The sequence below is a fragment of the Eschrichtius robustus genome, chromosome 17 (genome assembly GCF_028021215.1).
Source record: "Eschrichtius robustus isolate mEscRob2 chromosome 17, mEscRob2.pri, whole genome shotgun sequence".
NCBI classification, from domain to species: domain Eukaryota; kingdom Metazoa; phylum Chordata; class Mammalia; order Artiodactyla; family Eschrichtiidae; genus Eschrichtius; species Eschrichtius robustus.
This window is the reverse complement of record NC_090840.1, coordinates 76,520,585-76,535,413: the sequence shown is the minus strand read 5'-3', so window position 1 is coordinate 76,535,413 and position 14,829 is coordinate 76,520,585. Positions and strand designations below refer to the sequence as shown.

General features: G+C 41.7%; 1 long non-coding RNA gene across 3 annotated transcripts in view; it reads right to left on the bottom strand.

Annotated features, from left to right (window-relative positions):
• Nucleotides 1–3,356: 3,356 nt before the first annotated feature.
• Nucleotides 3,357–14,829, bottom strand: part of LOC137751269 (uncharacterized) — a 43,055-nt gene continuing 31,582 nt past the window's right edge. For all 3 annotated transcript variants that reach the window (XR_011070739.1, XR_011070740.1, XR_011070738.1), the window contains exon 5: nucleotides 3,357–6,394. This is a non-coding gene — a long non-coding RNA (uncharacterized lncRNA). The remainder of the gene's footprint in view (nucleotides 6,395–14,829) is intronic.

Here is a 14,829-nt window from a genome sequence, read left to right as displayed (position 1 = left end):
AGTGGGAGTTTTTTCAATTTTTCATTATAGAAAATTCAATTGTACAAAAAGTTGAAATAATAATACAATGAACGCCTGTATACCCTTCTGCTAGGTTTACCAGTAAGAGCACTTGATCAAATTTGATATCATGGCCCTTTACCCCAAAGTTCTGACTCCTAAGATCTGCGACATAATCACAAAACAACCTGCTCAGGAAATTTAACATAGATATAGTGTTAGCTAATATACAGTCCACATTTAAATCTCCCTAGTTGTCTTAATAATGTCTTAAAACTATGGTTTTCTTTTTGCTTTTTTGTTTAATCTATCAGTGAATCAATTATTGCACATTACATTTAGTTATTCTTAAAAGTGCAGATTTTTTGGGCTTCCCTGGTGGCGCAGTGGTTGAGAGTCTGCCTGCCAATGCCGGGGACACGGGTTCGAGCCCTGGTCTGGGAGGATCCCACATGCCGCGGAGCAACTAGGCCCGTGAGCCACAATTACTGAGCCTGCGCGTCTGGAGCCTGTGCTCCGCAACAGGAGAGGCCGCGATAGTGAGAGGCCCGCGCACCGCGATGAAGAGTGGCCCCAGCTTGCCACAACTAGAGAAAGCCCTCGCACAGAAACGAAGACCCAACACAGCCATAAATAAATAAATTAATTAATTAATTTTTTTTAAAAAAGTGCAGATATTTTCATTTTCAAAAACAGAAAGCAAGAGAGGGCAGAGCAGGTAAAGTACCCCTTAACACCATACTGCATACTGGGGTGTATGTTTCTGTTCACATTGGTGTTTGGGGTGGCCATTATTACACAAGGCATTAGGGACCCAAGGGGTGCTCACGGTCCCTACAGGTTCCCTTTAGCTCCCGACTGGGTGCAAGTAGTGATGTTGAACCCTTGGTAAAACCCAGTGACAACAGAGCAGAACTCACATCCGAGCTTCATTATTTACCCTCTGGGTGACCTTGGGTAGCTTATTCACCTCTCTATGCCTCGGTTTCTTACCTGTCCATGCAATCATCACAGTGTTCGCCTCCCATGGCTGTCATGAAGGATTAAAAAGTACAATTTATAGACAGCTGTCTCATCATCAGTATTCCAAAAATATTAGCTATGGTTATTAATAACGTTATCTTGATTCTCGTCAAGGGATCTTAATTAAGACACGCCAAGAGACCATCACTCTAAGGTGGCCCAACAGCTTGTGCATCAAAAATGAAGCTTCAATGCATCAACCGCGAGTAGTGTGCAAGTGTGAAAAGAGCGGGGATGTGACACGCTGGGTAGAAGACCCACATCACCGCTTCCTTTCATTTAGTCTCTGCCAGTCTCTGCTTCCGTTCCTCCAGGATATAGTAGGAACAGTAGCTAGTAGGTTCATTTCATTGATGCAACAGGAAGTATGTGACAAGATGAGACCAGAGTCCTACTTTGAATCCCAATTCCTTTGCTAACTCGTGCATAAGATTTGGGCCACCATCTAACCTCTCTGAACCTGAATTTCCCTAACTGCAAAATTAGGAGTGCTGGCCAGGATACTCTCTTCCAACCCTAATGCTCCCTGTTTCTATAGGGAAACTATAGAACTAACAAACTAAGAACTAACAAAGCATTGATCTAGCGTTGTATATTCTTAGACATGATCAATATTCTTCATTCCACGGGACCAGAAAAAAAGCTAAAAGTCAGTCCAACAGGCACAGAGATAGAGACTCTGGGTCAATCCCCTCAAGTCACTGACTCTTTCCTTGTTAGTTCTTCACAACAGCACCCCAACCATGTTCAAAGTCAAACACACAAAGAAAACAGTCCAGAATTTTTCATTGATTTTCATATATTTTCCAAATAGTTTGGACTCTGAATGTGAATCTGTAGATCCTGAAGTATTTCAATTAACATAACAACCATAAATTCCCTTGACAAGATTTTATCTTTCTATCCTTCCACACTTGATCAACCCCATCCAGGCTGCAGCCCATCAGCAGTGACTCTGGAGCAGACAAAAGAAAAGCTATCCGTACCGCGGGCTCCTTTTCATGCAGGAGCACACTCTATTTCTTATGTTGGAAATACAGTGGGCAATTTTAAACCATCGACTCCACCATTATGTTATCTGTCGTTGTCTGTCGGAAAATCTCGGCAGAAAAATTTATTGACAACCACCGACAGGGAGGAAAGATAGAGTCAATCAATTCTACCTACTCCAGGGCAGAGGGCCATTTTGATAGTTACCTGTGATGGAGAAAGTAATAGTGTAGCTAAGATTTACTAAGTGATTACTATTTGCCAAGTACTATGCTGATGCTTATGATGGAATCCCATCTCTCTGGATGTGTGTCTTTCTCATCCAGAAGATGCCGGACAGCGTCGCAGTCTGAGAGCTTACAGAGTGACTGAGTCACTAACATAAAACCCGGCATAGCACCAGCATGCACCTGGGTTCCACTTGACAGCATCAGCGGTAGATGACACATGCTTTACGTAACTTACTTCTGCTCCCTGAACTTGCTCAAGCCTGATCCCACTCTCACTTTGTGATGATTTTTCCTGGGCCTGCTCAACCTTATGACTGGATGGGTCTGGCAGAACCCAGTTCATGATAGGAAGCTCTGGCCACAGGATAGGGGGATAGAGAGGCACTGTACAATTTAACAAATAAAATAATTATCCATTGATATCACTACTGTCTATCTAGGAGAAAAAAACGACTGGCTGGGGAAATTTCAAGCATTTGGGGGGGTAGGGCTGTTCATGTTATGAGTCACTAATCAAGGAATTGAAAAGAACAAAAGTTCTCATGTCTTAAGGAGGTTCTGCTTTTAAAATGGTGATTAGGGAAAACCTCTATAGGAAGACGATTTAGGCTGAGACCCAAAGGATAAGAAGGAGGGAATTATGAGAGGGAGCATTGCAGGTGCAGAAACAAGCTAAAAGGAAACCAATATGGCTGGAGCTCAGTCAACAAAGAGGAGACAAGAGATGCATTTGAAGATGTGAGTACAAGACCATGCTCTGAAGTCCTAAGTAAGGAATGAGATTTCACCCAGTGTAATGGAAATCTGCTTTTGATGAAATGTCAACATCTGATTTTAAGAGAACCACTCTGGCTACCATATGGAGAAGGGGTTGGAGGGGAATAGAGTGGAAGCAGGAGACTGATTGGAAGGTTACTGCAATAGTCCGTGTGAGTATGAAGTTCATCTTTGTTACTTACCCTCATTCCTCTCTCATATTAGAGCACACCAAACACCTAAAAAACCTGCAAGGGCCCACCTGTTTCTAAATCCAGGGCAAGGGTATTCAAAAGAAAAGCCTCATAACCCAAGTGAGCTATTTCCTTCAACATCAAAACTTCTCTTTTCAAAGCCTTGGATAGTGACTAATAAAATGAATAACTCCAACCCCCCCCCCACCCAAATACTCTAAATTAAGAACTTAACACTCCATTTTTAGTGTTCTTTACCTGGAATAATTAACACCAGATGCAGAAGAATGGCAGTGATTAGTAATTTTCTCCCATGAGAGCCATTTTTAGGAAGGACACAGAATGCGTTCGTATTCCGCCACCTCCATTCCACCCCCTCCCAGCTGTTTCCTCAAGCTGGGTTCCCACTCACCTGACTGACAGCAGTGCTCACGGGGACAGAGCATCTTGATAAAGAGAGGGAAGAAAACCAAAAACATCCAATATGCAAAACTGTACCTAAACAAAAATAGTAATAATAGCATAACGGCAATCATTTTTTGAGAGCTGACTATGGGTCAGGCACTATATTAAGAACTTAATATGCCTTTTAAAAGTCCTGAGATGCCAAGTTATTATTTAGGATCACACTGGAACCTTAGCACGTATCCCCAGCACAGCAAAATGCTACAAGTCACATAGAGGAAAAACAATATGGTGGTTACTTGGTGTTTACAAGAATCCAGACTTCGACCTATTCAAATGTCATCTTACCTAATTATCTAGTTTCCAACCCTGAGTCTGAATCTCTGGGTCCTCTCCTGCCCTGCTGTCTCAGCTTGCTGACTACTTAAAAGAGCTTCTCATCTCCCCACCAGCCTCCACTAGTCCCCAGACTTCCATGAGCACCTGTGTCCTGGAGGCTAATCCCCTCATCACAGGAATCCTGTAAAGTCCATCATGCAAGCTTGGGTGGGTGAAACCTGACTGTATTTCTCACTGTCCTTCCCAGATTGGTTCCAGGGATTTAGAGAAGACTGTAGGAGAAGCATTGATAACACTTTCAGCAAATTAACTTTTATTTAATGAGGTGTTGTACAACCTTAATTTTTTTCAATTATCTAGCTTTTCTTCCTGCCCCATGTTCCCTACATAGACAGCCAACTTCAACCACACACATATGCGTGAGTCATCGTAGTCAACTGCAAAAATAGCCACCCCAGTTCTTCACTCCTCCCTGAATCTGGCTACTTTCCGGCATCACTTTAAGGCTCTTCCCATCAAAAGAAGGGAATCTGTTTCACTGTGCTTTTTATCTGGACCAGCCTCATGACTTGCTCAGGCCAATGGAATGTGGTGAGAGCAATGGCTTACCAGTTCCGAGTCAAGACCTCAGGAGCCCTTGCACACCTGTGCTCTCCCTTGGGAAACCCGTGACTGCTATGTGAACAAGCCCAGGCTAGCCTGCTGGAGGATGGGAGACCATGTGGAAGAAAACCAAGGAGCACCAGCCAACCTCCGCCTAGTGACCTTCAGCTGATTGCGGGCAGGTGAGGAAGACTGCTGAAACCAGAACTACCCAGCTGAAGCATAGAGTCGGGAGCAATAGTAATTGGCGGCTACTTTAGGTCACAAAGTTTGGGGAAGTTTGTTGTACATCAATGGATAACTGATACAGTCAGGAACCTGAACAGCTATTTGAGAAAATCCAAATCACCATCCTCTTCTACTTGCCCATCAATCTCAGCTCTTACTTGTTCTGAACTCTTATGTCTTATACCTCTGACTTCTCCATCTATATCCTATATCTATGACTTATAACTATGACTTCTACCTTAATAGCTCCTTGGCCCTGCTGAAATTAAAATTTGTTAACTCTGATGTTTGAAACTCAGCACTACCCAACAGACTTTGTTTTGGAATATGATATACCAAAGTCTTTCTTATTAAAAAAAAAAAAATGTAAACCTTAATCACGTATCTGTGTGGCAGACACACATTAAGGTGACCCTCAATTAGTCGTGTCTTAGTATAACCCCCTCTTCTTGAGTACAAGTGGAATCTGTGACCTGCATATAGCCAAGAGAATATGGCAAGGGTGATGGGATAGTCACTCCATGATCACATTACATTATTTAAGAGTCCATCTTAGCAGACTGGATCAAGAAGTTCCCCTGCTGGGTTTCAAGAAATGAGCTGCCATGTTGTGAGAGGGTCAGATGGCAAGAAACTGTAGTGGCTTCTAGGACCTGAGACCAGCCCCAGGCTGACAGACAGCAGGAAAGCAGGGACTTCGGCCCTACAACTTCAAGGAACTGGATTCAGCCAATAACCACATGATCTTGGGAGAGGATCCTGCAATGCCCCACCCACAAATTCACATGCTATAATCTTAATCCCCAATGGTATGGTATTGGTGGGGTGGAGCCTTTAGGAGGTAATTAGTTCATGAGGGTGGAGCCCTCATGAATGGGATTCGTGCCCTTATAAAAGAGACCCCAGAGAGCTCCCTCACCCCCTTTCACCATGTGAGGACATAGCGGTAATACAGCATCTATGAACCAGGAAGAGGGATCTCATGAGACACTGAATCTGCTGGCACCTTGATATTGGACTTTCCAGGCTCCAGAACTGTGAGAAATCAATTTCTGTTGTTTATAAGCCACCCAGTCTATGGTATGCTGTTATAGCAGCCTGAATTGACTAAAATAAACCCCAAGCTCCAGAAAGGAATGTTAAGTGCAGCCTTGAGAGATTCTAATCAGGACCCAACTAAGCCGTGGACTGGGCTGCCTTTATGAGCAGGGAGTTCTCATCTGAACAGCTGGCAACTTTCTGGCCAGCTTCCTTCACGGAACGGAGGTCTGAACTGAGGGTCCTTAATGTCCCTCCCACCCCGAGGATTCTAAGATTCTTTGATTTCTACCTTTCTTAGCGAGCACAGCTGCTGTGCTCCCAAGACCACCAAAGAAAGAGGCTCTCTCTCGAATCACTGTCTCCGCTAGCCTGATTTCAGCACTGAGTCAGTCAAAACACCTCCAGCTTCTCTTCCTGGGGAGCCAACGTGGCTGTTGGAATGTGAAGGGTAGTGTCGAGGGTCAGACTTGAACAGAGTGTTTTCAGCACGGTGTATTTCACTGGGATCCGTGTCCTGCTTCCAAAGCACCGCAAGTAACTCCAAGCAGAGAGAAGAGCATCTTCTGGCGGCTCATCTGAAAAAAACTAATAAGAGAACCCAGCCCAGTGAGAAGAACATGGCATAGGGAGGTCACAGGAAAACCATTTATTGCGGCTTAAAACAGACACAATGCGCTGCACACTTCTGTCATACGTTCTCCCAGCAGACCTCGGGGGTACTCATCTTTGTCCTCCTTTTACTTGCTCAAGTTCCCAGACCTAGTGTCAAGGCAGAGATTCAAATACTTACACAGAGAGAGCTGCCTGCTCTGCCTTGCAACACGCTGAGGTGACCTTTTAAATTATGCCCTGGCTTGTTTCTGAAGTTAGATTCTGGATGTTAGAAAGAGGCCCCAGAGGGGAAGTGTTTGTCTGTGTCCCCCCAGCATTGTCCTCAGAGAGAATGCTCTGCTTCCCGAGGAGAGTCCCAGGTCTTTAGAGAGAGATCACCAAAGCACAAATGTCAATGGTCACCCTATGGTATCACCCCAGGTGTTAATGGGGGGCACCTTTCTAGGGCGGGGTCCCCTCCTGTCTTCCTGAATGGGGTTCATACTTCCATCTCAGCACATGTCACATGCTAAGGTAAGAACCCCGTGTCCTCAATACTAAGATGCACATATTCTTCCATACTGAAATGTCTGTGAAATTGAGATGTGTCTTAAAAGCGCTTGTACATTTCAGTAAGTCCCCTACATACGAACCTTCCAAGTTGCGAACTTTCAAAGATGCGATCGTGCATTCTCATGTCCAATCACGTAAGTTAGTTCACGTATCTGGTGTACACTGTCACGTGCATGCATCCTCTACAAGTGGTTGTGCTTTTGTGTACTTTACTGTACAGTACTGTATAGAGTACAGTAGTACAGTGTCTTTATTTCAAGCCCAGGATGTCCGGGATCAAGCATAAAAGCAGTGGTGATGTAGCTGGTACAGTGTAGCCGATTGTGTTAGTTGGGTACGCAGGCTAACTTTGTTGGACTTACGAACAAATTAGACTTATGAACGCACTCTTGGAATGGAACTTGTTCGTATGTAGGGGACTTACTGTAGAGTGTTTCTTTTGTCGTCATAAACTGTAACTCAGTTAACAGCGCATCTTAAGTTCAATAGCATCTTAGGATAAAGGTGATCCGAATGTGCTAGTTTTCTCTTTCTCCATCTTCTCCACTAAACTGAAACCCTCTTAAGAACAGAGATGGAAATATATTCATTCCGGTATTCCCAGTTCCTAACACAGGGCAGGTTCAAGAGACATGGAATGAATAAATAAATGAACAAATGAACAAAAATGCCTCTAAATCAGGAAAGGAAATACATTTTCCAATGCCCCAGTGCACATAGCCTTTATAAAGAATCTCTCTATGTACAATTCTGTGCTCCCTAAACATCCTTCAGATCAGTGGTTTGCTCTCTGTAGGTGACATTTCTCCCAAGAGGAAGTGTTCTATGAACACTCGCTGTTCCGGTGCTCAAGTCATGTAAATGTCACAGAGGAAATTATTAATTTGGTATGTCAGTCCACTCATCAGGCTCTTGGCAGTTCAGGTGGCAGGCAGCAGGCCCTGCGACTGGTTCCACCTGGATGCACTGACAGAACTGAGTTCTCGGGCTTACAAAGGTGCCACTGTGACCCTGGATAGCCAAGGACAATAGCTTCTGCTATTTCTTCCCCCTCCTCAGCTCTCTGACTAAACACATGCAATTAAAAATCAAAGGCCTCATGCCAGTGCTCTGATAGAGGTCTCTGGACGTGAGAGAATTTCAGAAAAAGAAAAAAAAAGTGATACTCCAAGACGACTGAAAAAGTTCATTTCTGGACATCCCTGCAAAATAAAGGTGTATAACTGCATCCTTTTGGATGGTTAATCGAGCATTTCTGAGCATCTACTGTGTGTGAGGTGTTATGATAGGTGCTATGAACTGGGCTTCATAGAACAATGACGCAGGAGGGAATTCAAAGGCACCAAGATTCAGTAGTTATGACTATGTGACATCTTTTGTATTCACTGCCTAACAGTAGCAATGATTAGTACAGAGAATTTGAGAGTTTACAACGTACTTGATTCAAAAATCAAAGCAATTCACATGAAAAGACGCTCAACATCACTAATCATTAGAGAAATGCAAATCAAAACTACAATGAGATATCATCTCACACCAGTCAGAATGGCCATCATCAAAAAATCTACAAACAATAAATGCTGGAGAGGGTGTGGAGGAAAGGGAACCCTCGTGCACTGATGGTGGGAATGTAAACTGGTGCAGCCACTACAGTAGACAGTATGGAGGTTCCTCAAAAAATTAAAAATAGAACTGCCATATGATCCAGCAATTTCACTACTGGCTATTTACCCAAAGAAAACAAAAACACTAATTTGAAAAGATACATGCACTCCAATGTTCACCACAGCATTATTTACAATAGCGAAGATACGGAAGCAACCTAAGTGTCCATCAATAGACAAATGGATAAAGAAGATGTGGTATATACAGACAATGGAATACTACTCAGCCATTAAAAAAAATCTTCCCATTGCTAACAACATGGATGGAGCTAGAGGGTATTATGCTAAGTGAAATAAATCAGAGAAAACAACTCATGATCTCACTTATATGTGGAACCTAAAAAAACAAAACAAAACAAAAACAGACTCACAGGTACAAAGAATAAATGGGTGGTTGTCAGAAGGGAGGGGGCTGGGGATGGGTGAAATATGTGTAGGGGATTAAGAGGTACAAACATCCTGTTATATAATAAATAAGTCACAGGTATATAATATTCAGCATAAGAAATATGGTCAATAATATTGTAATAATTTTGTATGGAAATAGATGGTTACTAAACTTCTCATGATCATTTCATAATGTATGCAAATGTCAAATCATTATGTAGTACACCTGAAACTAACATAATAATATTGTATGTCAACTCTATTTCAATTAAAATTGAAGAACAAACCTGAAATAGATCAGCCCTAACAGCCCAAAACCCAGTCTCACATGGAACAAGGTGATGTGTTCATACTCGTCTGCCTAAAGAAAATTAAATCCTATCTGGAGAAAGACCACTTCACCAAGAGCCTCTACATTTTTTTAGACACAATATCTGACATTCAATCAAAAACGTATAGGCACGCCAGGAAGTAGAAAAAAGTGAACGAAAACCAAGAGGGGGCAGAAATGACATAAGTGAATCTCCAGGTTATCTACATATTGGGGTTATCAGATGTAGACTTTACTATCATCAAGATTTAAGTTATCTATTCAAGGAAGTAGATGGGAAGGTGGAATAGATTATCAGAAAATTGAAATCCCTTTTTAAAAGCATCAAATGGGAATTCTAGAAATTTTTTAAAAGAGAAAAAAGGAGGATACAGTAAATGTCTTTAATAGCACATTAGAAGCAGCTAAAGTGCAGATTTGTGACTCAGAGTCACAAAAATATTCAAATTAAAGAACACGCACACACACACAAAATTATGGTAGAAAAATACAGAAAAAATCATAAGAGGCATTTGGGACATACTGAAAACATCTAATATATGTGTAATTGAAATCCCAAAAATGAGAAGAGGAAAAGGCAAAATTTCAAATATTTATTTGAAGCGATACTGACTGAAAAGTTTCTAAAACTACTGGAAGATATCAAGCTACAGAACAAAGAAATTTTTAACCCACATATGGGATAAATATAAAGAAAACTACATCTAAGCATATCATAGTAAAACTGCTAAAAATCAAAGGAAAAGTCTTAAAAGCATCCAGATAAAAAAAGATACCTTACGTTCAAAGTAATAGCAACAAGTCTGATAACTGACTTTTCAACAGAAATTATAGATGCAAGTCAATGGAATAAAATTTCTAAAGTGCTGAAATAAAATAACAACCAATAAAAATTCTCATACTCAGTCCCTATCCCGCCCCCAAAATTCTTCATAAATGAAGGCAAATGACCAAATGGCATTTATGCCAAGAATGCAGTTGATTTCATAATAGGAATTATATTAATATAGCCCCCAAAATTAATAGATCAAATGAAAAATGTGATTATCTCCAGAGATGCCTGAAAAGCATCAAAATTCAATAAGCATTTCCAACTTAACCATTTAAGAAAATAAGAACTGCTGAATACTTTCTGAACATCTCCCTTAGTGGGAAAACACTAGGGGCTTTTCCACTAAGGTCAAGAACAAGGAAAGCATGTTCATTATCTCCTCTACCAGTCAACATTGTACTGGAAGTAGTAGCCAATGCAATTTGATAAGGAAAATCAACTAAAGGCACGAGAATTTATAAAGAATATGTAAAGTCTCTATTTTCAGGTAATATAACTCAATGATAAAACTAACTCAAACAAGTAAAGGAATACAATACTGTAGCAGGTTATAAAAGTAACCTACAGAAATTAATAGCCTTCATGTGTACAAACAATAACTAGTTACAATGTAAAATGGTAGAGAAAACCACATATTTTGTTACAAAAGCAACAAAGAAGAATAAATATCTGAGAATAAACTTAAAAAGAATGTACAAAACCTATTGAGAAAAGCATTAAAACACTCCTGATGAAAACATTTTGGCAGTTTCTTAAAAAGTTAAATGTGTACCTACCATATGATCATCTAGTTATTTACCCAAAAGAAATGAAAGTATGTCCATATAAAGACATGTATACAAGTGTTCTTGGCAGCTTTATTTGTAATAACAACAACAACAACAAAAATGGAGACAACCCAAAAGTCCATTAATAGGTTAATGGACTGAAAATCTTTGGTACATTCAAAGCAGCAGCATAGCACAGGGAGATCAGCTCGGTGCTTTGTGACCACCTAGAGGGGTGGGATAGGGAGGGTGGGAGGGAGGCTCAAGGAGGGGATATGGGGATATATGGATACATATAGCCAATTCACTTTGTTATACAGCAGAAAATAACACAACATTGTTAGTATAAAGCAATTATACTTCAATAAAGATGTAAAAAAGAAAATCTTTGGTACATCCATACAAAGAAATACTAACCAGCAGTTCAAAGGAATAAACTATTGATATCATACAAGCAACAACATAGATGAATCTCAAAATCATGTATGCTAAATGAAAAAGCTGGAAAAAAGTAGTACATACTGTATTATTCCACCCATATAAAATTCCAGAATATAAAAACATCTGTAGTGACCAGAAGGATATTAGTGGTTGTCTGGGGACATGAGGGCGGGGATGGAAGGAGGGATTACAGAGGGGTATATGGAAACTTTTAGGGATGATGAATATGTTGAATGATGAATATCATTATCTTGATTGTGGTGAGAGTTTCATGGGTATAAGAAAAAAATACTTCTGAGTGTAGCACTTTTCATGAAGGCTCAGGCAGCACCTTGAAATTAGCACCAAGCTCCAAATTCATGACCTCCTCTTTGCAAATTTTGGGGAAGAAAGAGTATGTGAAAGGTAAGACGCTCACAGCCTGCTTCTTGGGCATCAGCAGACAGGTGGGTGTTCTCTGCCTAGAGCATCTTCAACAACTTCCCACCCCAGATCCCAGGAACTTCCACTGTCTAACCTAGTGGTGTCACAAAGAGGCGATGCTTTGGATTAAACCCCTACACTTACGGTCTCCAATTCTCAGAACCACCTTGCAAGGGACGTGTTATCTACAGTCTACTGCTGAGGGAATTGAGGCTCAGTCATTTTTAATCACGCAGCCAGTAAGAAAAGGGAAAGTCCTAAATGTGTACCCAGCTCTGCTGTCCCTGCAGCCTGGATCTCTATTCCCCACTACGCAGTGGTTAAGAGCATGAGCTATGAGTCAGTCAGGCCTGAATTAGAAATCCTCACTTGTTAACTATTTGCTTGTGGGCAGCTTATTAACCTCTCCAAGCCCCAGTGCTCTTCTCTGCAAAATGAGGGTAATAATGATACCTACCACACAGCCTTATTCCAAGGATCAGAAGAGAGACTATATCTAAAATATTTCCTGAAACATGAAATAGCTCAAATAATGTTAGCTAGTATTACATATCATTGGCCTCCACTCCAATACTGAAGCTATTCAGTGAGTCATCTAAGTTAAGAGTAGACCCTAGAGTCTAGTTTACAAACCTCCCCATCTCAAAGATCATATTTTTTTCCTTTAAGTCCAGTTATTTTGAAATTTTCCTTCAACAAGTTCTCCTAGGCAAGAACATTCCTTCTTTCCTGAAATTTTCTTGTATCACAAAATATATTGCTTTTAGATTCCGCAGACCGATCAGAATGGGAAATTATCATGCTGCCTTTTCTTCTCAAATACTGTCTGTGACCTCCTGCCTGGCTCACTAATGTCTGTTCCAGCCCAGGACTGGAAATAGCAGCCCTCAGTTAACAGCAGGAGCCAAAAATATCACATTCCCTCAGTGGAATAATTTAGTCACTTTAGACCAGCCCCTTCTCCTACTGTCCTTATTTTCAAAAGCAATGTTGAATGTAGGCTGTTTTAGTCCTTATACACAGATGAAGCATCCATGTACAGATAAAGGACGTATAACCCCTAATACCCATATTTTCCATTCATATATTCAAATAATATGTATTCAATCCCTGCCTATCAGTGCCAAGGAAATACTAGGTGCTGGGAACAACAGTGATGTGGTTCCTGCCCCACACACCTCTGGTCTAGCAGAGAGACAGATAGTAAATTAATATTTTTTTAAATAATTGTATAATTGCAACTGTGATAAGAGCTGAGAGGACAAATCAGGGAGGGCTCTGAGAGTGTTAGCAGCTTGCCGATGTCGTCCCTGAAAGATGCTGATTTCACCCTCTTTCACTGAGCTGAATGCAGAGAAAAAGAGCCTGGAAGTGGGTAGGGACAGCTTCAAGGGAAGATACTGGTCCAACCAAAATCACCAAGCAAGGGAACTGGAAGGGAGCTTCACTAGGTCAGATATAGGGGGCAGATACAGTAACTCCAGCTGGCTCAACAACTGTGTCAACCTTCCAAGGTCTATCCTGTTAATGCAGAGGCTGAAGACCTGAAAACCACATTTCCCAGACTCCCTTGCAGTTAGGATTCTGGATGCAATTCAGGGCCCCCCTACTGGTTTTGCTCATGTAGGACATGAGTTCATAACTGAGTCAATGGGAAAGAAAGGAGGCAGTGGGCAAGCTGTCATTTTGCTGGAGTTGATCTAGAGGGAATGGCATAGCTCTGAGGCAACAGTTGCAGCAGCACCTTATCGATCCCCAGATCAAGGCCATAGTGTGAGTTTGGAACCAGTTGTTGGGAAGAGCTACTGAATCCCCAAAGCAGCAGACACTTTTTTGCCCCATGCTACATCCCCCCTCAGCCCACCTGGTTTTTAGTGTAGCTGTGCAAGCTGCCCACATCCCATCTCAAGCCCCCCAAGCTTGAGCTTTCTGTTTCTCTGCATTGGGGCTTTCTCCAAAGTCATGGAAAGTTGTTCAGCCCTTAGAGATGCAACCCACAAGTTCTAAGGTGTTAACACCCCCAGGGCCAACCCTCAACCAACAGGGAACAGATGCCACGCATAAATGCCCCAGAGGGATCATACTGAGGTACATTCTACCTGGTTCCTTTCAGAGCCCCCAGAGGAATACCCAGTGGCCCACAGTGGTAACCTGCCCATCAGTGCACACTCTACTGGCTTTCCCCTTTTCCCTGTTACGCTCTCCTCGGTCCCTTATCCTGGCTTTCTGGGATAACCTTCCAAGTGAACTCTCTCCAGTTCTGCTTTTGGGGGAAGCCAACATAAGACACCCAGCTTACAGAAGGAATTGGATATAATTGTTCCTTCATCAGGCCACTTCTGCAGTATTTTTTCTGAGAGTTGCTCTGGAGATCCAGCCTAAAGCTGGCTCCTCTAGCACCAGTGACACTTCTGTAAGCAGTAATTCCCTGCATCAAACCTCTTTCTAATCAAAATCACTAAAGTGATTTTGTAGGCTGCACTTGAACCCTGACTGCTACAACATGGTTTCCATATTCGGAAAGTCCTCCCTCTGTCTGGCACTTGGAGAGGCAGAGTGGAGAGCTTCTAGTCTGACTTGCTTGGTTCCACTGCCAATGGAGCCATTTCTTCCCAGCAGATCAAGAAAACTGCAGCTATGGCTTCACCCTTCTTCAGGTCTAACGTATATCGCTATCATTCTAATTTGGAGTTTTTCTTTTGCCCAGATAGCACCCATTTACTTGTTAAAACATCCTTTAATTCTCTACTCTTGTCTTCTTTGGTCAGGATAAGACCTTTGGACAATATTTACCAAAAGGATAATTTTTAAGACATGAGTATACAATGGTGCATGAACACACCCAGTTTATGTTTTTCTCAAAGAGATGCAGGGATTTCAGTGGTTAAGACCAAATAATACTAGTGGTGAGGCATATGGTAAATGGGGGTGAGGCGAGGATAGCTTTTTGCAAGTTAAAATGTTGAAAATACATAAAAATACAATGACTATTATAATAAGCACCCAAAATT